This window comes from Callithrix jacchus, chromosome 11 (assembly GCF_049354715.1).
Source record: "Callithrix jacchus isolate 240 chromosome 11, calJac240_pri, whole genome shotgun sequence".
In the NCBI taxonomy this organism is placed as follows: domain Eukaryota; kingdom Metazoa; phylum Chordata; class Mammalia; order Primates; family Cebidae; genus Callithrix; species Callithrix jacchus.
In genome coordinates this window covers 31,686,103-31,713,688 of record NC_133512.1, presented here as the reverse complement: position 1 = coordinate 31,713,688, position 27,586 = coordinate 31,686,103, and the positions used below count along the sequence as shown (strand labels likewise).

General features: G+C 41.5%; 1 protein-coding gene across 6 annotated transcripts in view; it reads left to right on the top strand.

The window, feature by feature from the left end:
• The first annotated feature begins 5,061 nt into the window (after positions 1–5,061).
• The window catches only part of LOC108592839 (uncharacterized), a 203,428-nt gene continuing 180,903 nt past the window's right edge, over positions 5,062–27,586 (top strand). For 5 of the 6 annotated variants that reach the window (XR_013523911.1, XM_078342528.1, XM_078342530.1 and 2 more), the window contains exons 1-2: positions 6,024–6,134; positions 7,157–7,266. The gene's annotated coding sequence lies outside the window, so the exon portion shown is untranslated. Of the gene's footprint in view, positions 5,105–6,023; positions 6,135–7,156; positions 7,267–27,586 lie in introns of those variants that run through there. The other variant, XM_078342529.1, reaches the window with a different exon arrangement.

Below are 27,586 nucleotides of genomic sequence, written 5' to 3'. Positions count from 1 at the left end.
TAATTTACTCTGGATTTAATTTTCAGAAAGTAAGAAAAGTAGATCAAGAACTTTGCTTATGAAATTTGCCTAATGAAGAATTTTTAATCAGAGCTTGTTGAACTGAAGATAAAAACAGATTTGAGGAGAATTAACATGTATCTGATTGTTAATATTTGATTCTTATTTAATTATTTATTATATCAAGGAATGAATGTGTCAAGTAAATAATGAAATGCGTACATGCACCATATGTAATTAGGTTAGGTGCATAAATCCAAGTGTTCACTTTATAGTTGTCAGCGCAAAATTTATTAATAATGAGAAATGTTAAGTGAAGAAAATTCTTATCAGAGTCTACCTCATTAGTGCAGAGTACCGCAATTGTTGGTTGAAGAAAAAGAAGGGTACAAATAGTCTTGGTTAGGCTTCATTTTCTTAGTTGTCTTTTAATAGTTTAAAAGTATTAGTGAATTGGAGCACATCAGAGTTTCTCTTTTTAGAAACATATGATTTAAACACATGAGTTGTGGGTTCAAATGCATGCTGCCAATGGATTAATTCGACACTGAAAATATACAGGCCTCAGGGTTTCTAAATCCAAACAACTTTTTATGGGAGAAAATTCAACTAACATTTGAGAAGCAAAAACCTTTTTTTTTTTTTTTTTTGAGACAGAGTCTTGGTCACTGCAACCTCCGCTTCCCCGATTCAAGGGATTCTCTTGCTTCAGCCTCCCAAGTAGCTGGGATTACAGGCACGTGCCACCATGCCCAGCTAACTTTTTGTATTTTTAGTAGAGACGGGGTTTCGCCGTGTCAGCCAGGATGGTCTCCATCTCTGCACCTTCTGATCCACTTGCCTTGGCTTCCCAAAGTGCTGGGATTACAGACGTGAGCCACTGCGCCTGGCCACAAAAACCTTTTATGATTAAACTGTCAGATGTGAATCTGAAGATTCAGCTTTAAATTTACTGTGAAGGTGCATAGGTGGCAGGCAATGCATTACCAGCCATCTCCCACATTTCCCCTGACTGCCCCAGCTTGATGGGGATGGGAGGAAGCACCTTGTCAAGTACCTTCCTTGAACCCCGGGTTTGCCTAGGCTGCTGGCACAGGTAATGAAACAGGGATTTGAGGAGACCTCAGGTACTTGGGAATGGGGCTTGATGGGATCTCTGGATATGCTGGGCTGGAAGCTAGAGGAAGTAAGTGCTCTCTGTCCTGGAGAATATAGTGTGAATTCTGCCCCTGCAGGGACCTGGCTGAGTGGGTGCCATTAACTCCATATTAAAGAATCTGACTCATAACCTGGTTAGAGCTAGGTCTGTACTTCATGTTAATCATTAATACTATGTATGGCCTAAAGGGCAACCAACCAGAAAATAAGATAATGAGATCCCACTATATTACTAACTAGTCTGGCAACTTCGAGAAAGTTCTCTAAATTCTAGGGCTTTAGTTTCTTCACCTATCAAATTAGAGGACTGTCATTCTGGCTTTAAAGGTCTATGGTTCACAGAGATGGTATTGGAATACATCAGATTTTGTGTAAGCAGTTTCATGAGCACCTTGAAAAGAAAGGAAGAGGATGATGGTATGAACATTCATTGTCGGACCAGGTATTGCTCTAGAGGCACTTACACATCTACTGGACCAGGTGTTGCTCTAGACGCACTCACACATCTCCTGGACCAGGTCCTGCTCTAGAGGCACTCACACATCTCCTGGACCAGGTCCTGCTCTAGAGGCACTCACACATCTCCTGGACCAGGTCCTGCTCTAGAGGCACTCACACATCTCCTGGACCAGGTCCTGCTCTAGAGGCACTCACACATCTCCTGGACCAGGTCCTGCTCTAGAGGCACTCACACATCTCCTGGACCAGGTCCTGCTCTAGAGGCACTCACACATCTCCTGGACCAGGTCCTGCTCTAGAGGCACTCACACACTTACTGGACCAGGTACTGCTCTAGAGGCACTCAAACACTTACTAGAGCAGGTACTGCTCTAGAGGCACTTACACATTTCCTAGAGGAGGTATTGTTCTAGAGGCACTTACACATTTACTAGAAGATGGAAGACATGATGACAAAAGGAAGTTAGTGGCATTTTAGTAAATGACATGAGTCTAACTATAGCCTCTACTTAAGAACTTTCTTACCTTACATATATAAAAATTAAAAGAGAACTAGAAGGCCTATTTAGAATAAGGAAGTGACATTTACAAAACAAAGACTATATGTTACAATTTTCCTATCTGCCTTCAGTAGGGGAATGGCTATTTAATAATTTTATCTTCAAACACTTCTGTGGTTTACATGTTTTCGAAGAGTAATATTCTGATGGTGAATAATCCAGTTATCAAATTATTTGGTAAATCAAAATAATTATTTGCTATTCTCCTGACTTAATTCTCAGATGTCTACGAACTAAGGAACTGAATGGAAAAATGGCTTAATTCCATCAAGCATTCATACTGTTAAAAGAAAAACCCTATGTGGGATCCATAACATGGCTAGTTACTTAGTGGGGAGAAAGCAAATCAAAAGAGCAAACATGATTTGACTGCCCCCTAAGAAAATTATCAGTTGAATTCAGCCAATCACTTTACTATCAACTAAATCAATAAGTCATTTTTTCAAACACTTTTTTGTTGGATAGAAAGAACCAATAAGAGAATAATCAAAGTGTGATTGGGTTTTGATCTTCAAATAATAAGCCATCATAAGTTGCTGATGCTGGCTGGGTGCAGTGGCTTACATCTGTAATCCCAGCACTTTGGGATGCTGAGGCGGGCGGATCACTTGAGGTTCGGTGTTTGAGACCAGCCTCACCAACATGGTGAAACCCCATTTCTACTAAAAATACAAAAATTAACCAGGCATGGTGGCATGCATCTGTAATCTCAGCTACTTGGGGAGGATGAGGCACACAATCCCTTGAACCAGGGAAACAGAGGTTGCAGTGAGCCGAGGTAGCACCACTGCACTCTAGCCTGGCCTGAGCAACAGAGTGAGACCCTGTCTCAAAAAAAAAAAATGTTGCTGATACTTTTAGTGCCTACTGAATAGCCATTCTCCCTCATGCCTTGGGAGCCCAGTCCAGATTCTAGAAAAAAAACAAAAAATTTTCTAAGCCACTAAGCTTTGGTATAGTTTGGACGCAGAAATTGATGACTGGGAAACTGACTAAAATTCAGTTTTTGTCTTGGCATTGCCTGTCCTGTCAATTCCCTGCTCTCCTGCCCCACTCCCCTTACCCCCAGTGTAATTCAAGGCTAAATCTTGATTAGTATCAATTCTGATAATCTTGCCTCCCTTGACAGTGGTAGTTTAGAGATAGTCGTGTGCCCTGGTTGTGGCCAATGAGAAAAGATCTGAGGGATCTTTGGACAATTTCTCCACTTTTAAAACATTTAAGAGAACAGTCAACTTTTTTGGCTAGCCTTTGCCGTGTCTTAAGTGATGCCTGGAACTATGCCAGCCATTTTGAGACCTTGAGGAGAACTAGCTAAGGACAAGGTCAACAAGCTGAGGATGGCAGAGTTTTGGAAAAATGAGAAGAACTTGACAACACTAAACATTTTTGACCCACTGAACTAACCAAATTAGCATCTGCTACCTTGGGACTTCCGATACTACATTTTCTTCATTTTTGAAGCTACTACAGACAGGTTTTCTATTACTGAAATGAAAGTTTTCCTAAGAAAAACAAGCGGTGTATGAAGCTTTACTTTATCACATCTGAGAGAACAGCTCAGCCTTAAGTTGGGAGGAAGATTTATACAGTTCTGCTGATAATACTTATTACTCATTTTAATTGTTTGCATGGTAATATTTAAGCCATCTAGCTGTTTGGAAATGTGCATTATTTTAATAATACTGGGTATCAGTAAATAAAACATGCTAAATATTGCTGAAAATAAATACTAAGTAACTCAATTTGTGTCATTATATGTGAGGAATGGGAAAAGCTTCTTGGAAGAGATGGTATTCAATGTGGACTTGGAAGGATCTGTGGTATTTCAACAGTTGGATATGGAGTTCAAGGGCATTCTAGAGAATGTCATGGGAGAGGAAATGCAATGGCATGATTCGGGGGTGTACTGTAGTAGACAAACAAGGCTGGAGCTGTGTTAGGTACAGACTGTGGAGGGTCTTAAATGTCTTGCTACGGGAGGGTGGGCTGCCTTTCCATAGCAATGGGGAACAGAGACATTTTAGTTACCATGTATTGATTCCACATAAATTAATAAAACATATAGTATGTATATACTTTTTACAGTTTTTATGGTGTATTTTCATGAAAAGTGTGTATGATTTTAGTGAAACCATAAAAATCCATTTTTATTACAATTCAGGTTCTGTTTTAAAACAGCTGCCAAGCTGCCAAGGAAACTAGTAGTAAGTGACTGGTTGTGCCTGATTTTCCCAAAGAACAAGATGCAAATTCTTCAAATAGACTATTTGAATGCCAGTAAACATTTCAAAGGCAGTCAAGCTCAGACGCCTGGGTGTGTGGATGCAGGATAGTGAGAAGGGGGTTCTGATGTTCCTGGAGGGAAGAGATGTCTTGCCTGTGTAGGCAAAGATTTGTTTTGAAAGAAAAGGGAGCTGGGGGAAAAAAGCAGCTTAGAGCCTCGAGGCTGAATGAGTTGGAGGTGAGTGCCCAGGAAGAGAAGCTGTAAGTGAGAGGTTCCATTGAAGTACCTAGAACCAGACACTCTTTAATGGGGACAAGAGCAAATTTCTGGAGTTTTCCTTGTTTACATCTTTACATCTTGTTTTGTTTCAAAAAGGAGTTAACGTTCTGTCCCTGAATAAACACGAGGCAGCAAGACTTCATCGCAGATAGAGATAAGACTAAAACATGATTCTCCTAAACTTTAACCCTTGAGTTAGCTCACTTAAGCTTGTAAATCTCTGCAAAGATTTTGTTCCCTGGATCCTCCATGGTTACCAGGTGGTGGATACACATTATACAGCAGAAGAAACTGGAATCGCTTCTATGGGTCTTTTTTTAGAGCAAGGAAGCATTTCCCAGAAAACCCCAGCAGATGTCCCCTCCCTTGGCCTTGGACAGGAGTGGTCACATGATATTTTCTAAGCCAATGCCTGGGCAAGGTAAGGGGTTAGTCATAACAGATTTAGACTACTTAAGATTTACTTCTGGGCCAAGGAGAGGGAGGGAGTGGGGTCGGGAGCTGGCGGAAGATGGGTGGGGGCGGCCGGGGAAGAAACGAGTGTGGGACAGTTATGTGAGCTGTCAGAAGGACTCTGAAAATACTAGAGTGATTTAGAGCGCAGAGGGGCCTGTGTTGTCATCTGTGCTCCCTCCCATTATTCAGGGCCCCTTGAAAGGCTTTGCTAAACCTGGGTTTCCAGGAGAGCAATAAGCTCGCTGTGATAAACATAATGTAGGTAAGCAGTTGGCATAGTGCCTTGCACAGAATAGTCCTCAGATGGTTACTACTGTCGTTATTGATATTATTAATAAAAGTGACCTAGCTCCTCCCCTCGAGAAGTTCACAAGGTGCCCAAATGTGACAGGGGGAACTATGAGAAGGCAAGAGGTGACTTCCTGCCAAAGAGCGAGCTAGGGCAAGGAGAAGGCGCCCTGAAGCCTGCGTTCCGTTTCGCACGCGGCTGGCCTCGGTGGCCGCAAGGGGAGCTCAGCAAGGCCGGGGGGTTCGGGAGGCGGGTCCTGCACAGCGAAGCAGCCTCCTCCGTTTGGCCGCAGGCCTGGAGAGTATGGCGCCTGAGTGGCGAGAGCGGGGCGCCGGGATGCTGGCGTCCAATTTAATCACCAGGAAGCCCACCGAGCACTCTATTTCCCTGACATTTTCACAGCATTAACTGGATGACAGAGACTAGAGGCAGGCACTGAGCCGGTACCGACTAGCAACGCCGGCCGCCCACCCCTTCCCCCTCCCGCACCGGGCCGGCTCCCCCTTCCGGCCGGGCTCGGCGGCGCGGGCGCGGGGCCGTGGGCGGAGCCGCGGCCCGGCCGTTCATTATGTTGGACAGGGCGTGTCTGCGCCTCGGGCTGCCGCGGCTCCCGGGGCCTCCGCCTGCAGCCGGCGGCGGAACGGGGGCAGGCGGCTGAGACGGGCGAGCTATTTGCATTCCGCGGCAGTCATTTTTATATGCGGAGGTAATGAAGTTGTCAGCGGCGTCCCGAGTGTGGCAGAGCCTGATATTCAAATCGCCCTGCCCGCTCCACCTGCTCCCGCCTGCGGGTCCCGGGAGCCCCGGGCTGCGCGCGCCCGCCCCGCATCCCCGCTTAGCCCCGCGACCGCGCGCGCCTCCCTGTCCTCTCCCGCGCCTTTGTCTCCGTCTCCCTCTATCTTTCCCTAGTCTTTTGTGTCCTGCCAGACTCAGCCCCAGAAACCAGCAACCCTTGTGCGTCCCCGCACGCCGGGACCCCGCACGCCACGAGGTGCGCTGGCGGCAAGTTTGGGGAAGTTCGTGGCTGCAGGAAGGCCGCCGCCCTCGCACTGCATGCCACGCCCGGCCCCTCTTTCCTTCGGTAGGGGCTCCTAGCCTTCCCTTCATCTCCATCCCCAGGAAGGATGACCTAGTACTGGCATTACCGTTTGGGCCTTGAGGAGTTTTCAGCCCTCTTTCCGAATGCATATCTGTGGTCATTTTTATGATTTCCGAAACCCAGCACACAGCTATTCTGTCAGGTTGCTGAGAAAAGGCTGTTCCGCAGTTGCATACTGGGTGAGGAAATGAGGCGGAAAGGTGGATGCAACTGCCTGGAGTGGGTAAAGGAAGGCAGTGAACACCCACGCACCTGGGTTGGTTTTCCTGGGCCTCTGCAGCTGTGCTACTCACTGGGGCAGCCATGGCCTCAAGAGGCTGCTGAGCGCCTGCAGTGTGGCCAGGCCAGACCAAGATGTTTTCCAAGTGGGAAATACACACTCCATTGTAAAGAAGACTATGAAAAAAAGAATGTGAACTGGCTCATTCATCATTTAAATACAATGATCACATATTGAAATGATAATATTTTCGGTATATAGGATGAAATAAAGTATCATGAATTAAATCTGGTTCTTTTTTACTTTAAAAAAAAGTGGCTACAAAGAACGTTTAAATTTAGTAAGATGTCTCACATTAAGACCCAACCCAACCCATCGTCTAATCTTGCCCTCTCACCTTGCTCTACAGGTGGTTTGGAACAGGGCAGGGATGGAGGGAAGGTCCTTGTATCTTAGACATCAAAATCCCAGGAAAATAATTAGGAGGTGTTTGGGATTCTGCTGAAAACTCTGACAACAGTAAGTAGCAGATGTCTGTTTCTTTTCCCTTTGTTCATTTAAAAAACTCACACTCCCCCATAGCCATGCCACAATTCCATGAACCAACCATTCATGTGTGTAGGTGGGCCTCTAGGAGTGTTTTGTGTCTTTTAGGAGTTATTTGTGGCACACTAAACTTGCTGACATGCCATTTAGGAAAGTGAATATTGTGTATGCACTGTAACAACTATTTCATAAGTATTTTTGGTGTACACTGTTCCTCCGCACTCAAGCTTTGGAGTAAGGGCTCCCGGAGTATGCATTGACACGATGCACTGCAAATGATCCGGGCATGGGGGAGTCCCTGAGTGTGCATTGATTCCATACACAGCCACAGCTCCTACAGGGCTCTTATGGTGCAGCTTGCCAATGATCCGTGTGTTAAAGACTCCCCAAATACACATTGACACGATAGACTGGAGTTGTTTGGGTCTATTGTGGCAATGATCCGGGGATAATGGCAGTGTCTTATACACTTTCATTGAGATTGGAGTGCTCGTGGTCCTAATGGCAGAACCGGAACTGCCCCAGTTAAGTTCCACCATGCTGCCCAGTGAAGGGTGTATGGGTATTTGACCTTCCGCTTCATGACAATGTGGCATTGCTAATGTTTGTTGATGTTACAACTGACACAATTGAGTTAGCATCTCCCCACTCCCCGAAATGTCATTTTTGCAATTCAACACCTGGATTAGGGGGGCCATCTATTGATGGTTTCATTTGGTTAATCATAAGTTAAAGACAGGAAACGTCATACTTAAACCGAAAGTGGTTTGGGAAGAATAATCTTGGTAGATAGATGCATATGAGACAGAGTTAATATGGTATAAATAAACTCGGTCCTGAGAAAATCTAGTTGGCTAGGCTGAAATAGACAAGAAAAGAAGGTGAGAAGAAGACGCTTTTAAAAATAATGAAAATATTATATTCAATGAGATTTGGAGAAAATTCAAACACTACGGAAGTATGAAATAAAAAAAGAATCCTCTCCTTCCTTTCTTCCTTCCTTCCTTCCTCCCTCCCTCCATCCCTCCCTTCTTTCCTTCCTTCCTTCCATGCCATTCACTATTACAAGCACTATTAATATTTTTGCATATTCTTCCAGGAAGTTAAAAAGGCATACAAATATATATAGTCATGTGTCTCTTAATGTTGGGAGTATGTTCCGAGAAATGTATTGTTAGGCGACTTAATCATTGTGTAAATATTGTAGAGTGTACTTGTACAAACTTAGACGGTGTAACCCACTACACACCTAGGTTATATGGTATAGCCTATTGCTCCTAGGTTACAAACCTGTACAGCATGGTACTGTAACAGAATACTGAAGGCAATTGGCCCGGCACAGTGGTTCACGCCTATAATCCCCGTACTTTAGGAGGCCGAGGCTGGCCTTCAAGACCAGCCTGGCCAACATGGTGAAACCCCGTTTTTACTTAAAACATAAAAATTAGCTGGGCTTGATGGCGCAGACCTGTAGTCCCAGCTACTCTGGAGGCTGTGGCAGGAGAATCACCTGAGCCTGGGAGGCGGAGGTTGCAGTAAAGAGAGATTGTGCCACTGCATTCTTGGGTGAGAAAGCAAGACTCTATCTCAAAAACAAAAACAAACAAAATAAAAACAAACAAAAAACCACTGTAGGCAATTGTGACACAATGATGAGTATTTGTGTGTTTAAACATAGAAAAGGTACAGTAAAAATACAGTATAAAAGGTTAAAAAAAAAACCACCTGTATAGGGCACTTAGCATGAATGGAGTTTGCAGGTCTAGACATCAAACATGCGGTGTTTGATTTTCTGTTCTTGTGTCAGTTTGCTGAGAATGATGGTTTCCAGATTCAACCATGTCCCTACAAAGGACACAAACTCATCATTTTTTATGGCTGCATAGTATTCCATGGTGTATATGTGCCACATTTTCCTTGTTCAGTCTATCATCGATGGGCATTTGGGTTGGTTCCAGGTCTTTGCTATTATAAACAGTGCTGCTATGAACATACGTGTGCATGTGTCTTTATAATAGAATGATATATAATCCTTTGGGTATATACCCAGTAATGGGATTGCTGGGCCAAATGGAATTTCTATTTCTAGGTCCTTGAGGAAGCGCCACACTGTCTTCCACAATGGTTGAATTAATTTACACTCCAACCAACAGTGCAAAAGTGTTCTTATTTCTTCACATCCTCTCTAGCATCTGTTGTCTCCAGAGTTTTTAATGATCGCCATTCTAAGTGGTGTGAGGTGGTGTCTCAATGTAGTTTTGATTTGCATTTATCCAATAATCACTGATGATGAGCATTTTTCATATGTTTGTTGGCCTCATGTATGTCTTCTTTCAAAAAGTGTCTGTTCATATCCTCCCACTTTTGGTTGGGTTTGTTTGTTTCTTTCTTGTAAATTTGTTTTAGTTCTTTGTAGATTCTGGATATTAGCCCTTTGTCAGATGGGTAGATTGCAAAAATTTTTTCCCATTTTGTTGGTTGCTGGTTCACTCTAATGATTGTTTCTTTTGCTGTCCAGAAGCTCTGGAGTTTAATTAGGTCCCATTTGTCTATTTTGGCTTTTGTTGCCAATACTTTGGGTGTTTTAGTCATGAAGTCCTTGCCTATGCCTATGTCCTGAATGGTTTTGCCTAGGTTTTCTTCTAGGGTTTTTATGGTGTTAGGTCTTATGTTTAAGTCTTTAATCCATCTGCAGTTAATTTTAGTGTAAGGTGTCAGGAAGGGGTCCAGTTTCTGCTTTCTGCACACTGCTAGCCAGTTTTCCCAACACTATTTATTAAACAGGGAATCCTTTCCACATTGCTTGTTTTTGTCAGGTTTGTCAAAAATCAGATGGTTGTAGATGTGTGGCATTGCCTCCAAGGCCTCTGTTCTGTTCCATTGGTCTATATCTCTGTTTTGGTACCAGTACCAGTATTTTGATTACTATACCTTTGTAGTATAATTTGAAATCAGGTAGTGTGATGCCTCTGGCTTTGTTCTTTTTGCTTAGGATTGTCTTGGCTATGTGGGCTCTCTTTTGGTTCCATATGAAGTTTAAGGTGGTTTTTCCAGTTCTGGGAAGAAGGTCATTGGTAGCTTGATGGGGATAGCATTGAATGTATAAATTACTTTGGGCAGTATGGCCATTTTCACGATATTGACTCTTCCTAACCATGAGCATGGAATGTTTCTCCATTTGTTTGTGTCCTCTTTTACTTCCTTGAGCAGTGGTTTGTAGTTCTTGAAGAGGTCCTTTACATCCTTTGTTAGTTGTATTCCTAGGTATTTCATTCTCTTTGTAGCAATTGTGAATGGGAGTTAGCTCATGATTTGGCTCTCAGTCAGTTATTGGTGTATAGAAATGCTTGTGATTTCTGCACATTGATTTTGTATCCTGAGACTTTATTGAAGTTGCCTATCAGTTTAAGGAGATTTTGGGCTGAGATGATAGGGTCTTCTAAATATACAATCATGTTGTCTGCAAACAGAGACAATTTGACTTCCTCTTTTCCTAGTTGAATATCCTTTATTTCTTTTTCTTGCCTAATTGCTCCAGCTAGAACTTCCAATACTATATTGAATAGGAGTGGTGATAGAGGGCATCCTTGTCTAGTGCTGGATTTCAAAGGGAATGCTTCCAGTTTTTGCCGATATAGTATGATATTGGCTGTAGGTGTGTTGTAAATAGCTTTTATTATTTTGAGGTATGTTCCTTCGATACCTAGTTTATTGGGAGTTTTTAGCATAAAGTGCTGTTGAATTTTGTCAAAGGCCTTCTCTGCATCTATTGAGATAATCATGTGGGGTTTTGTCTTTGGTTCTCTTTATGTGGTGGATTACATTTATAGACTTGCATATGTTGAACCAGCCTTGCATCCCAGGAATGAAGCCTACTTGATCGTGATGGATAAGCTTTTTGATGTGCTATTGCAATCAGCTTGCCAGTATTTTATTGAAGATTTTTGCATCTATGTTCATCATGGATATTGGCCTGAAGTTTTCTTTTTTTGTTGAGTCTCTGCCAGGTGTTGGTATCAGAATGATGTTGGTCTCATAAAATGATTTTGGAAGGATTCCCTCTTTTTGGATTGTTTGGCATTGTTTCAGAGGGAATGATACCAGCTCCTCTTTGTATGTCTGGTAGAATTCAGCTGTGAACCCATCTAGACCTGGACTGTTTTTGGTTGGTAGGCTATTAATTGCTGCCTCAGCTTCAGCCCTCATTATTGGTCTGTTCAAGGTTTCAACTTCTTCCTGGTTTATGCTCGGGAGGGTGCAAGTGTCCAGGAATGTATCCATTTCTTCCAGGTTTACTGGTTTATGTGCATAGAGTTGTTTGTAGTAATCTCTGATTGTGGTTTGTATTTCTGTGGAGTCAGTGGTCATACCCCTTTATTGTTTTTTATTGCATCTATTTGATACTTCTCCCTTTTCCTTTTTATTAATCTGGCTAGCGGTCTGTCTATTTTGTTGACCTTTTCAAATCCAGCTCCTGGATTTATGGATTTTTTTGAAGGATTTTTTTTGTGTCTCTATCTCCTTAAATTCTGCTCTGATCTTAGTTATTTCTTGTCTTCTGCTAGCTTTTGAGTTTTTTTGATCTTGCTCCTCTAGCTCTTTCAATTTTAATGATAAGATGTCAATTTTAGATCTTTCCTCACTTCTCTGGTGGGCATTTATTGCTATAAATTTCTCTCTAGACACTGCTTTAAATGTGTCCCAGAGATTCTGGTACGTTGTGTCTTCATTCTCATTGGTTTCAAAGAACATCTTTATTTCTGCCTTCATTTCATTGTTTATCCAGTTGACATTCAGGAGCCAGTTCAGTTTCCATGAAGTTGTGGGGTTCTGGGTTAGTTTCTTAATTCTGAGTTCTAATTTGATTGCCCTGTGGTCTGAGAGACTGTTATGATTTCCATTCTTTTGCATTTACTGAGGAGCGATTTACTTTCAATTATGTGGTCACCTACCCTAAAAGAGTAGGTGCCATGTGGTGCTGAGAAGAATGTATATTCTGTGGATTTGGGGTGGAGATTTCTGTAGATGTTTATTAGGTCCGCTTGGTTCAGATCTGAGTTCAAGTCCTGGATATCCTTGTTAATTTTCTGTCTCGTTGATTTAATATTTACAGTGGAGTGTTAAAGTCTCCCACTGTTAATGTGTCGGAGTCTCAGTCTCTTTGTAGGTTGTTAAGAACTTGCTTTATGTACCTGGGTGTTCCTGTACTGGGTGCATATATATTTAGGATCATTAGTTCTTCTTGTTGGATTGATCCCTTTACCATTATGTAATGTAATGCCCTTCTTTGTCTCTTTTGATCTTTGTTGGTTTAAAGTCCATTTTATCAGAGACTAGGATTGCAACTCCTCCTTTTTTTTTGCTCTCCATTTGCTTGATAAATCTTCCTCTATCCCTTTATTTTGAGTCAATGTGTGTCCTTGCATGTGAGATGGGTTTCCTGAATACAGCACTCCCATGGTTTTTGACCTTTTATCCAATTCGCCAGTCTATTTTCACTGGGGCATTTAGTCCATTTACATTTAAGGTTAATATTGTTATGTGTGAATTTGATCCTCCCATTTTGATGCTAGCTGGATGTTTTGCCCATTAGTTGACACAGTTTCTTCATTGTGTCAATGTTCTTTACCATTTGGTACGTTTTTGGAGTGGCTGGTACTGGTTGTTTCTTTTCTTGTTTCGTGCTTCTTTCAGGAGCTCTTGTAAGGCAGGCCTGGTGGTGATGAAATCTCTCAGCAATTGCTTGTCCATAAAGGATTTTCTTTCCCCTTCACTTATGAAGCTTAGTTTGGCTGGATATGAAATTCTAGATTGTAAGTTCTTTTCGTTAAGGTTGTTGAATATTAGTCCCCACTCTCTTCTGGCTTGTAGGGTTTCTGTGGAGAGATCTGCTGTGTCTGATGGGCTTCCCTTTGTGGGTAACCCATCCTTTCTCTCTTGCTGCCCTTAGCATTTTTTCCTTCCTTTCAACTCTGGTGAATCTGATGATTATATGCCTTGGGATTGCTCCTCTTGAGGAATATCTTTATGGTGTTCTCTGTATTTCCTGGACTTGAATGTTGGCCTGCCTTGCTAGGTTGGGGAAGTTATCCTGGATAATATCCTGAAGAGTGTTTTCCAGCTTGGAGTCATTCTCTCTGTCACATTCAGGTACACCTATCAAACGTAGATTAGGTCTTTTCACATAATCCCATATTTCTTGGAGTCTTTGTTCATTTCTTTTCACTCTTTTTTCTCTATTCTTGCCTTCTCATTTTATTTCATTGAGTTGATCTTCAATCTCTGATATCTTTTCTTTTGCTTGGTCGATTTGGCCATTGCAACTTGTGTATGCTTCACGAAGTTCTCGTGCTGTGTTTTTCAGCCCCATCAAGTCGTTTATATTCTTCTCTAAGCTGTTTAATCTGTTAGCATTTCATCTAACTGTTTTTCTAGGTTCTTAGTTTCTTTACATTGGGATAGCAAATATTCTTTTAGCTCTGACAAGTTTGTTATTACCCACCTTCTGAAGCCTGTTTCTGTCAATTCATCAGATTCATTCTCCATCCATCTTTGATCCCTAGCTGGTGAGGAGTTGTGATCCCTTGGAGGAGGAGAGGTGTTCTGGTGTTTGGTGTTTTCATCCTTTTTGCACTGGTTTCTTTCCATTTTAGTGGATTTATCTACCTGTGGTCTTTGTAGTTAGTGAGTTTCAGATGGGGTCTCTGAGTAGACATCCCTTTTATTGATGCTGAAGCTATTTCTTTCTGCTTCTTAGTCTTCCTTCTAACAGTCAGGCCTCTCTGCTGCAGGACTGCTGGAGGTCCACTCCATACTCTGCTTGCCTGGGTGTTACCCGCGGGGGCTGCAGAACAGCAAGGGTTACCACCGGTTTCTTCCTCTGCTATCCTCATCCCAGAAGGGTACCAGATGTCATCCCAGAAGGGGGCCATCAGTGTCAGATGTCGGCCTGAGCTCTCCTTTATAAGGTGTCTCTTTGGCTATACAGGGATTGGGGAGTTACTTGAGGAGACGACTTGTCCCTTATAGGAGCTCAAGTGCTGTGCTGGGAGCTCCGTTGTTCTGTGCAGAGCTGCTGGGCAGGTACCTTTAAGTCTGTGGCAGCTGAACTCATAACCACCTCTTTTCCGAAGTGCTCTGACCTAGGAAGGTCGGCTTTATTTATAAGTTCCTGTCATGCTGCTGCCTTTTTTCATAGGTGCCCTGCCCCATGCAGAGTAGTCTAGTCACATTCTGCCAGCAGAGGTGTTGCTGAGCTGCTGCAGGCTCTGCCCAGCTGTTGTATGAACTGCCTCTGTAGTGGTGGACTGCCTCGATAGTGGGGGATGCCCTTCCCCCCATGAGCTGGACTGTCCTGGCTCCAGCTGAACTTGCTGCGAAACTCTCAATCCAGAGCATTTCAGATTGCTTGTTTTGTGGGGGTGGTACCCGCCAAGCCAGATTGCCTGGCTACCTGTCTCAGCCCCATCCATTTCAGGTGAATGGGCGGCTCTGCTTCAGCATTCCAGGTGCCAGTTGAAATGGCCACCCAGACTTGTGAGAGTTTATGTGCACTGACCTGGCACTGGCTGAAACCACTGCGCTGAAAATTCGTGGTGATTTTTGGCCCGGGAATCTACTGGTCTGTGGGCAGTGAAAACTTGTTTGGCAATATGGTGATCACTCACCCTCTGTGCTGTTCTCACTGGAAACTGCACTCCGGAGCTGTTCCTATTCAGCTGTCTTGGACCCTCTCTCAGCTCCCTGTTGATCTTAAGGGTCCACTGTTGTATATTTGGTCCATTGTTGATCGAAACATCATTATGTGGTGGATGACTGTATTTGTACTCTTTGTTTACACAAATGTGTTAATACCAATCGTTACTCTTCAACATCTTATATTTTCAATTAATAATGCAGTCATGTGCCCCTTAATGACATTTTGATCAACAGTGGACCACACATAGGATAGTGGCCCTGTAAGAGCACCATGGACCCGAAAAATTCCTATTACCTGGTGATGTCTTAGCCCTTGTAACATCTTAATGCAACACATTAGTTGTGTGCTTGTGGTGATGTCAGTGTAAACAAGCCTGCTGGGTTGCCAGTCATTTAAAAAAGTATACCACATAACACAGTATGCCATATTATCAAGTACATAATACTTGATAATGACAATAAACAACTATGTTACTGGTTTATGCGTTTACTAAAATATTTTAGACTATAATATTTTTACACATGCATACACACATATGTATGTATAAAAGTTAACTATAAAACAGTGGTCCTTCGGAAGAATTCTAGAAGAAGGAATTTTAATATAGATCAGATGGGACTGGGTGTGGTGGCTCATGCCTGTAATTCCAATACTTTGGGAGGTCGAGGCAGACAGATCACCTGAGGTCAGGAATTCAAGACCAGCCTGGCCAACATGGTGAAACTCCATCTCTACTAAAAATACAAAAATTAGCTGAGCTTGGTGACAGCTGCCTGTAATCTCAGCTGCTCAAGGAGGCTGTGGCAGGAGAATCGCTTGAACCCAGAAGGTGGAGATTGCAGTGAGCCAAGATCACACCAGTGCACTCCAGCCTGGGTGACAAGAGCAAAACTCCATCTTAAAAAATATATGTATACGAGATAGCAGTTCTATGCACTGAAGACCAGACTATGGTATGAGATGTGGGGGTGGAAGACAGTGATATTGTTGATCCTGATCCTGTATAGTTCCAGGCTAATATATCTGTTTGTGTCTTAGTTTTTAACAAAAAATTAAAAAGCAAAAACAATAAAAAATTAAAATTAAAAAAATAGAAAACAACTGACATAAATAAGGATATAAAGACATTAAATAATTTTTTACAGCTACATAATCTGTCTTTTAAGCTCAGTGTTATTATAAAAGAATCAAAAGATTAAAAAAATTAAAAAATTTATAAAGTAAAAGTTATAATAAGCTAAAGTTAATTTATTATTGAAGAAAGAAAAAAATTAATAAATTTAGTGTGGCCTATGTATACAGTTTATTTATTATTTTCCTTTTCTTTTTATTTATTTATTTTTTTGAGAGAGTCTTACTCTGTCACCCAGGCTAGAGTGCAGTGGTGCAATCTCAGCTCACTGCAACAACTGCCTCCCAGGTTCAAGCAATTCTCCTGTCTCAGCCTCCCAAGTATCTGGGATTACAGGTATGCGTCACCATGCCTGGCTACTTTTTGTATTTTTAGTAGAGATGGAGTTTCACCTTGTTGGTCAGGCTGGTCTCTAACTGCTGACCTCATGATCCTCCCACCTTGGTCTCCCAAAGTGCTGAGATTACAGGCGTGAGCCACCATGCCCAGCCACAATGAGGAAGTCACCTAAGGACACTTCTCTCAGAAAGTATCCCTATCATTAAGTGATGCGTGACTATTGAACTTTGTTTCTTCTTAGCACATTTAGATCTGTGACATCCTTTTAAATAACTGCATGGAGTTCCAGGGTATGGATAGAACGTTTAGATATATGCTATTTCAACTATTACTGCAACGAATATCCTTATAGTTCACATTTGAAAATTTGTGCAAGTATGTTCATAACATAAATTTTTAGCAGTGAAAATGAAGCTAAAAACCTACATTAAAAATTGATATATATTGCCACACTGATCGTCTTACATGCCAACTAACAGTATGTGTGTTTAGTTTCCCAGTCCAGGCTCACATGATGTTTCATCGTGGAGGATGCTTCTAATGTGTGACAGTGAATTTCCCGTCGATTTCTCTGCATAGCTTTATGGTGAGAGTTCAGTACTGAGGGTGGTGATAAATGGAGTGAAGTGCAGAAGCCAGACTACAGAGTAGTAAGTCCTACTAGCCAAGATAAAAAAAAAATGGTTCAGGCTCAAATCACACTGAGAGCAGATTAATTTTGGTAATAACCTATCTACCTGGGATATTGGAATTAGAGCACATTCATTCATGATTCAGCAAATATTTATGGTGAGATTATAAGCAACTCCTCCACTGAATAAGCCCCTTGAAAGCAGGAGCTTTGGCCTCCACATAATTGTAGAATGGGGCCTGGTCAAGAGTTGTTTTTATTGTTGTTGTTGTTGTTGGCTTGTTTTAATTGACCACTTCCTGTGTACCATGTGCCTGACTCTGTGTAAAGCCCGGGATTCAAGATGGCTGACATGTAATTCTTGGTCCCAGGAATTCCGGGTAGGAGACACAGTGGGATATAAAGTAGTCTGAAAAGTCACATAGTACAGGCAAAGTAAACATTGAGCAACTAACTTACATTTAGTACATAAATTTTTCCAATGTTCAATATTTGAGTGGGGTCTTAGAAGATGAGTAGGGAATGATTTCCAGATCAAGGAAGGACTTTTAGACAGAAAATGATGAAAGGGGCGGAGCTTTGTGGGGATGCTAATGGGAATGGCACTGGGGTTATGTGTCAGGGAGAAAGGAGAGCAGGAGGGCACGTGCTTCCTGCTTACAAGGTGCCAGGAGTGTAAGGGAGAGACATAGGGAAGGAATGGGGGTTCCCTTTCAGGCTCTATATCTGAATTGTAGTGGGGCACTGGTAAGCCATGAACATCCTATACCTTTAATGTGCCTCATTTGTAGAATGGCTAGATCAATATTTTATCAGCTCAAAAATCTTATGGCTTTTGAGCCATAGGACTTGAACTTGCCTGAAAGGATTTTATCTTTTAAACTGCCTACTGGGGAGTATTGTTAATACCTAAGAGTGTTCCTTTACTATGGTAGTAAGGGGCTGCTGCTTATAATTTGCTGCAACTAACAACTGTGGAAACTTACTGTGACCTCAAAGACTTCATACACCTTTTGGCAAAATAGAAAAAGAAAGAAATACAAGAAAAAAAGGGGAAAAAAAGAAAAAGAAGAGGATACTAGTAAAAATGAAGAAAAGTGAAAAGCAGGACATAGAAATCTTCTAGTAATTACTCTTACTTGCAGCTGAATCCTGTCTCTACTCTGGAAGTTGAACAGACATTGCTTAAATGGTTTCTCTGAAGTACATTGCAGAGTTGGATGTCAAGTGTCCTCTTTCTTGGGATTCACATGCTGAATGAATTTTATTGGACGTGATAAGCTTGCCATCATGTCCTCCTCTGTGGCAAAGAGAAGCATTCTGATTGAGGCAGTGTCTAAAGATAGGGAGAACCCTGTGACCTATTGATTAGAGACCTCCCTTCAAGCTGACACCAGTACTCTTTGAGAATTATTACCAAGCCCACCTGGCCCAAAAGAATGAAAGACTTGTTTAAAGTTTGTGCTGACTTTCAGATGAACTTTACATAGTTCCTCCTTGGACATAGCCTTTCCAAGTGGTATTTGAGGCTATCTAGAAGCAAACAAAATAAACACAAGCAGATAGCCCATAAGACCAAACATGTGCCATCATAACATCTCTTGTGACCATGACTCACCTAAGATGAGGGAGTTTGGTGCATTTATTGAATTACTGAAGACGGATGCCTTGCCAGCCCTGTCAGTCACTAGAGTCTTTGATTTTGCAAAGGAAAGCGAGAGGTCTAACAGGCTCTGCTGAAACCTCACAGTCAAGCCATCTGTCTCACGGTGATACTGGGGATTTCCAAAATAGCTTCCTATAAGATCACCTTGCATGTGGAATCCATGGCTGACACCTCCAGGGGGAGGACTCCTGATGGAACGAAATTTGATATTTTCATTGGCATGGAGCAAGGACTGGCCAGTGAAAATAAATTTCTGATTTCCTAAAAAATCCAAGGGCAGCACAGGGTTATTATTGATAGTATGACAAGAGAGGGCTCTTACTGTGTGGGTGAGCAGGTGCCAATCCCAAATTACTGTCAGGATTTTGGGGATCTACAGTCTTTGTTCAGACAACAGAATTCTTTATCCGTAATTCACTCCCAGATTACTACCAGAGTAAAGATTGTTTTGGAAGAATGGTCATTGTGAAAGAGCACGTCCCTCTATCCGTATCAAGAGAGCTACTGGCAAAGTATGTCATACATATCATTGGGTGTCAGGAAACTTGAGTATTTCTACATCAGTAAAGACCAGGAGATCCAAAAGTACCCATCTGGGGCCAGGAGCACCAGATGAAAGTAATGATGGTTGATAGTCCGCAGTTGGTGAGACATTTTCCTGGCAATTTAACCAAGATTATTTAAACTAATATCACAATAGTTGTTTAGCTGATATTTCTGGAGCTATGCTGCAGTTGTGGAGTTTGGCTCCTTCTTGGAAAAACTTAGGAAACTATTGGGTCAATCAGAATTAGAGTCCCAAAAGTGTTACTATGCTTATGATCTTGCAAAGTAACTGAACCATATCCAGATGCTCAATAAGAACCAATCAAATGAATGAGTGAAGAAGGAAGAAAGGAATGACCTACTGTTATATAAACAATGAAATGACTCCAGAATTATTTATTTATTTGAGATGAAGTTTTGCTCTTGTTGCCCAGGCTGGAGTGCAATGGCGTGATCTCGGCTCACCTCCACCTCCACTTTCTGGGTTCAAACGATTCTCCTGCCTCAGCCTCCTGAGTGGCTGGGGTTACAGGCATGTGCCACCATGCCTGGCTAATTTTGTATTTTTAGTAGAGACAGGGTTTCTCCACGTTGGCCAGGCTGGTCGTGAACGCCCAACCTCAGGTGATTCGCCCACCTTGGCCTCACAAAGTGTTGGGGTTACAGGCATGAGCCACCACGCCCAGCCTCAGAATTGTTTTTATCTAGTTCGATGATACCTATATACAAGGAGAGAAATCATTGCAAGCCTAAACGTGTAGGTGATAGGACCTGACTGCTTTTCACCAGAAGTTGTAAAAAGGGGAAACAAATTTTAAAAATGATCAATTTCTAATGCTTTCATGTTGTTTGAAAAACACCATCATAGGAAGATCTCTCAAAGTAAACTGCATTTAATTCTGGAGATGTCATCAATTAACTTGAAATCATAAGTTTCAAATCTAAAGCGATAGCTTTGAATATGTCACATATATACCTAATGAACTGTACTAGTGTCTCTATATTAAACACCTGTGTAGCTCCTAACATAGAGGTGGAAATAGAGTGGGAAGAAGAGCCCAATAAACACTTGCAAAGATCATTCCAAGTTTATGAAAAAATCAGATTGTCGAAGTGAAGCAGGAAGATTCCAAGGAAGAATCAGATTTTCTTTCTACCTTAGAAAACACATAGCATCTTCAGCAATGAAATTAAAAACTGCACATGGAAGACTGAGTTCCCGTAAAAGTCACTTAACTGGGGAAGACACACCACATATTTTATACCATGGAGCTACAGAGAGTTCAGTGTCATATCAAATAATTATTTTCCCAGCACAAAATGTAAGGCATCTTGAGGATGAAATTTGAAGACAGTAAATTTCATTTTAGCATCCGATCTTAAGGGACCATCAAAACTGTAAGACAGAGAAAGCAATTCTTCAATGGCCATTGGAGCTGCTTTAAGAAGCACTGGGCATTTCTTTCTTTTTTTTTTTTAATTTAGATTCAGGGGGTACATGTGCATGTTTGTTACATGGGTATATTGCAGAAGCACTGGGTATTTGTATATCTGGTAAATTCCGATGTAGTCTCCTGTACTTTTTTTGCAGTTTTAAATGTTCCATGATCGAATATGTTACTAAAATAGTTTTCAAAGTGAGGTTAGCAGACTTGATACATCGTGATGCTTGTTCAATTTTAAAGGCAAATTTTTCTACCCTTGAAAAGCAGTAAAACTTCCCTGGGTGATTCGTAGCCCAACCAACTTTGAGAACTTTTAGAACTTTGATTAGGGGTTGTGATTATTTGATCTAAAGTTGTTGGTTAGTTCCTTTACATTTTGGGAGTTATATGCTGGATGTAGTAGGTATGGTTAAGCAAATATTTATTTTTAAAAATCAAAACAGCCTTATTATTTTCCTCTGTAGAAAAATGGCATATGCTTATTATAAAAATAAAAATAAAAAATGCTAGAATATAGAGAAGAAGCTGGGCTCAGTGGCTCATGACTGTAATCCCAGAACTTTGGGTGGTAGATTGCGAGGTCAGGTGTTCGAGATCAGCCTGCCAACTTGTGAAACGCTGTCTCTACTTAAAATACAAAAAGTAGCTGGCTATGGTGACACATGCCTGTAAGTCCAGCTGCTTGGGAGGCTGAGGCAGAAGAATTGCTTGAACCCGGAGGGGAAGGTGGCAGTGAGCTGAGACCGTACCATTGCACTCCAGCCTGGGCAACAGAGCAAGACTTTGTTTTCAAAAAACAAACAAAAACATATATATGTGTGTGTATATATATACATATATGCATATATGTGTGTGTGTGTATGTATAGAAAGAATAAAGTATTTTATATACTCTTTTTAAGATTAGTGATATTAACTCTTTAAAATCTTATTTGTTGCAAATATTTTTCTCAGATTGTCACTAGCTTTTTTTTAAATATAGGAGTTTTACATTTTTTATAAAATAAAATTTATCAGGTTTTTCTCTTTTCATTTCTAGCCTTTGGCTTATGGTAAGAAAGACTGTCATTTCCCTGGATAATAAAAATCTTCATGTGTTTTTCTCCTATACTTTTCCATTTTTCCAATTTTCACATTTAAAGTGTTGATCCCACTGGAATTTTTTTTTGAGACAAAGTCTTACTCTGTCATCAGGCTGGAGGCAGTGGTGCGATCTTGACTCACTGCAACCTCCACCTCCTGGGTTCAAGCAGTTCTCCTGCCTCGGCCTTCCAAGTAGCTGGGACTACAGGTACACACCATCATGCCCAGCTGATTTTTATATTTTTAGTAGAAACGGGGTTTCACCATGTTGGCCAGGATGGTCTTGATCTATTGACCTTGTGATCTGCCCGCCTTGGCCTCCCAAAGTGCTGGGATTACATGCGTGAGCCACCACGCCTGGCCTCGATCCCACTAGAATTGATTGCAGTAAAAAGAATAAAGCTGGGATCCAGATCTATTTATTTTTTCCAAATGGCTAGTTTTTTCAAGATAATTTCTTTTTGTGTATGTATGAAGATGATTTCCCATTTCTTAAATAATTTATCTTAGTCCCACTGATGTAAAATGCTACTTTGATTATGCACTAAATGTCTATACATACTCTCTGGGCCCTACCATGGTCATTCGGTTGGTCTGTGTATTTCTATGCCAGCACCACACATTTTATTATCTCATTACTCTTCATGTTTAGAATTTTCTTGACTATTCTTGAATGTTTATCCTTCCAGATAAACTTTAAAATTATTGTTCAAAGTTTCAAGAAAGATCCTGTTGGGACTTTCATTAGAATTATGTAACTTATACAATATATGTTTACGTAAATTTATAAATTAACTTGGGGGAGAATTGGCTTTTTTTACAATTCTGAATGTCCTTTGTGATAATATAAGAAAAGACATGATTTCTCAAATTGCTCAAACCTTTGTTGAAACATTCTTCTGTGTGTGTGTGTGTGTGTGTGATCACAGGTAGACTTTGCCTGTTTCTTGTAAAGTTTATTTCTGGGGAATTTTACGGTGTTTTGTTGGCTTATGATAACCATATGGTTCTCAGGTATGTACATGGACCTATGTGTGGCCTAACGTGTAAGCTTGGAGCTAGATTGCTGTGGTTTTAGGGAATTGGTAAGTGTTAGAAGCCTGTGTCTTAGAGACAAATGGATCTTTGACATAGCTTACAAGTTGCTATGAGGCTTTGGGTAGATTCTTCTTTCTAAGCTTCTTTTTTTTTTTTGCGATGGAGTTTCGCTCGTTACCCAGGCTGGAGTGCAGTGGCGGGATCTTGGCTCACCGCAACCTCTGCCTCCTGGGTTCAAGCAATTCTCCCGCTTCAGCCTCCTGAGTAGCTGGGATTGCAGGCACACGCCACCATGCCCAGCTAATTTTTTTTGTTATATTTTTAGTAGAGATGGGGTTTCACCTTGTTGACCAGGATGGTCTCGATCTCTTGACCTCGTGATCCACCCGCCTCGGCCTCCCAAAGTGCTGGGATTACAGGCTTGAGCCACCGCACCTGGCCCTTCTAAGTGTCTTTTCCCACATGTATACAATAGGAAATCTTGAAGCGATTTTTAGTATTGAATCATCTAACATAGCACTTAGCACATAGTGGGCCATCAGATATGGGAGCTGTTTAAAGGCCAAGCTAATAAGTCTGTCTCAAAATTCCTTGCAATGTTGAGATTCCTTGAAGCTTTTGAAAAAGTTTTTATACTTGGCAGAGGTTTAAAAAAATGTTTGTAATAAAAGCACTGTTCTAACAGTCCCTTCCCCCCTCCTCTGATGGCATATTTGATGTGAAGAAGAGAGCTTATCCAATGACTATCTGGTTCTGAGTACCATCACTGCTGAAAGGTTTCATCTCAGCCATCACAATGGGGGGCCTGGTTTTTTCTTCTTACACTGTTAATTAATGGTCGATTGGGGAATTAGGGGAGGGGCTTCCATGTGTTAATGGCTTAGTAAAGTACATCTGAGGCACACAGACCATTTGGAGTACCCAGTTAAGAATGATTTGCCACGTACAGGAGAGCTGAAAGAAGACTTTCACAAACATGGGCATTCAGCTAAACCAATAGTTAGCCCCACACTCTTAACGGCATAATCACCAACATAACCATTTCAGCATAATGGCCTTTTAATCCAGAAACAATTACTTTGGCTAATAAAATAACACTTTAATTTGCTTGACACAAAATTTGAACTATGTGGATCATCTAATGGTGAGGTGAGGGGAAGGGGAGTCTGTTGAGTTCTAAATACATTATAAAGCGATAACACATAATATACTTCAGGCCTGGGAGGCTGTAATGGCTTAGCAGAGAAAGAAAATGATCAGGATCAGCTATTGCTTTGGAATTTACAAAATGCTTCACATTTGGGTATTGATTTCCTCAAGTTTTCTTAGGAAGAGATAGCTAATTTGATGCACGTTGATTAAATTTGTTCATTTTGAACACCTACTATGGGAAGTGCTGTAGGAGATACAATCAGTCAGCACACTTTTACTGAGTAAAAGATAATGTTCTCCCCTCGGAGAGAGATGTAAACTACATGTGTTGTTTCACTATAGCAATATCTTTTTTTTTTTTCTGAGACAGAGTCTCACTCTGTCACCCAAGCTTGAGTGCAGTGGCGCAATCTTGGCTTTCGTAAAGTAAGTATAGGAGGTATTATTAAGTGTACTAAAAAAAAATTAATGCAGGCTGCAAGCTAAAATAATCTACCAATTTACAATTAAGGATAAGATCGTTTATAGAGTCTTTTTTGATAGTAGATTTTGATGTATTAGAAATGGGATCATACTGGATATATAATTTTGTATGATAATCTTGTTTTCTATTTCACATTATATAGCATAGGTATTTTCTCATTAAAAAGTCTTTGATACTATCCCTCTGCTATGGACTGAATAGTATTTGCTCCAAAATCCACATGTTGAAGCCAGAAGCCGAAACGTGACTGTATTTGGAGAGAGTGCCTTTATGGAAGTGATTAAGGTTAAAGGAGGTGATACAGATGGGGCCTTGATTCAAGAGGATTCTTATCTTTCTAGGAGGAGACACTAGAGAGACACTCAGCCTGGGTGAGGATGTGCAGGCATCTGCATGGTAGGAAGAGATCCTTCACCAGAAACTGCCTGCTGGGCTTTGATCTGGGACTTCCAGAACCGTCAGAAAATACATTTCTGTTTATAAATACCAGTCTATGGTATTTTCTTATGGTAGCCGGGACAAACCAACACACCTCCAGTGGCTGCATACTATTCTAATGAATGTCCTCACTGGAATTATTTTTCTGGTCTTCCACTGTTGGACAGTTACTAGTTTATAACCTGGAGGATACTGTTAGGTCTGTGAACTACCCTTTGATAGATGGCCTTTCTTCCCTTTTTCCTTTGGATTTTTAAATGTTGGGCTTTCCTTCTCTGAGATAGGCCTGTGCATACAAACAGTCATCATTATTAAGTGGGCTTCTTGCCTTTTCAGGATGAGGGGTCTGCTGGTTTAAATGTCCTAGATCAGAGCTGTGCAAACTGTGGTCTGTGGGCCAGTGCCTGTCTGTGAACGATTTGCCACTGGTCTGCAATGAGACAGATACAGAAACCATGAGAAAATGTTTAGAAACCTTCATAGCAATTTGGTATTGCTGTAGCATCCAAGAAGTGGTCTGGGGATGGTCTTGTAGTGTATAGAACAGATCAGTTCATGAGTTTTATGTAGAGGGACTCTGTGGGCATTTTAGGATTCTGTTTCAGCCCATGGAAATTGTAGAAAACACACAAACAACTTGTCCTTCACCTGAGATATCTGAGAAGAGTAGAGGACGCAAGAAACTCCTAAAACCTCCAGAGCAAGGAGTGCAAACAGTATTTAAGGGACAGATATGGTTGAAACCCCAGTGCTGCCTCTTATTTCTCTGAGATCTTTGCCAGATTACTAAAGCTCACTGTGTATTGGTTTCATCAATTTTAAAGACAGAAATACCAATAGTATTAACTTCATAAGATGATCCTACAGAGAAAGGATTTGGCATATGGCCTGGTATGTGTGAAGTGCTCAGTAAATAGAAGCTACCTTCACTATGGCACTACACATCACACAAGCAGAAATTTGTGGAAGGGTTCCTTTACTTGTTATTATTGCAAAACCCAAAGCTTTTGAGCGAAGCGGCATTCCCCTCTTTTTATCAGTCTATTTGTGATCCAGAAGTTTGTGCTTGTCTTCTACAGAGTTTGGGGCCACATCCCTTACAGGACAGTCTGGATTAGAGGTGACAGGCCAGGAAATCACAGACCCTTTAGAGCACCAACTCCGCTCCTTCCTGCACTGCACCAGCTCAGCAAAAGCTCTGTTTATCTCACAGTTGCCAGATGTCTATGGTTTTGAGGTTGTCCTGAATTTTATTGCCCTGTTCTGTTTACAATCCTCGTGGGCACACAATGGCCTGAGCCCAGGGAGAAGCTGTATATCCATGACATGTCCATATCCTGGCACACTGTGACCCTCATTCTGCTACTGCTGTTGACTCACTCTCTACCTTGCCAGCTTGATAGATGGGGAGGAGCAGAAAGAGGGTCGGAGCTGGTGTTTGAAGATCTGAATTCTTATCCTGACTCTGCTGCTTATAATCCCAGAGCTCCAGTGTCCTTATCTGTAAAATGGGGACTGGAACACCAACATTGCTGGGTGACTATGGGGTGACTGCATGAGAGCCGCTGAAGTGTTCTAGTGCATAACACATGCGACTTTCTTCCCATCCTGCCAGTATTGATCTTCTCTCTGCCTCTTAGTGCTGTGCTAAGTGTACAGTAGCCCCCTTATCAGGACTTTCCATGGTTTCAGTTACCCATGGTCAACCTTGATCCAAACTCCAGAAATAAGTAATTCCTAAGTCTTGAATCACACTTAATTCCGAGAAGTTTGATGAAATCTCAAGCTGTCACACTCTGTCCCACCCACGATGGGAATCATCCCTTTGTCTAGCAGGGATGATTGGGCACCGATTTTGCCTTATTTCAAGGAACTCTTATTTTACTTACTAATGTCCCCAAAGTGCAGAGCAGTGATGCTGACATATTGTTGCAGTTCTATTTTATTTTGCTTATTGTTGCTAACTTACTACCTTTAGTTTATAAATTACTGTGCCTAATTTATAAATTAAACTTTCTCAAAGGTATATATATGTATAGAAAAAACAGAGTATATATAGGATTGGCTACAATCCCACAGTTTCGGGCATACACTAGAGGATCTTGGAACATTTTGCCTGAGAATAAGGAGGATTACTCTACAAGGCATTGTAAAATGTGAATTCTCCACTAGAATATATGTTCCATAAAGACAGGGGTTTGTCCATTTTATTTATTGCTCTATCCCAAGTTCTAGAATAATGCCTGGTGATGGTAGGTGCTTAATTAATATATGTTGAACAAATTAATTAAAATGAGTTATACAGTCACATTTCTTGGTGTCTCCTTTAGGATACTTTCAGCTCTAAGCAACAGAAAACCCTGACTCCAAAGAGGACACTGATTATTTCATACACCAGAAAGGTCTGGAAGTAGAGAGGTTTTGTGGGTGGTTAGTTTGATGGCTCATAAGCATCATCTCTGGCCCAGGTCCTTCCACCTTTCTGCTCTGTCCTTCTCAGACTGGCTACCCTCAGAGTCATAAACAGCTGATGCAGTTCTGGGCATCACATCTAGGTCGTGACATCCAGCTGAAGCGGAGAGAGCTTCTCTCTTCCTTGGGTATCTTTTCCTTTTCTTTTTTTTTTTTTGAGATGGAGTCT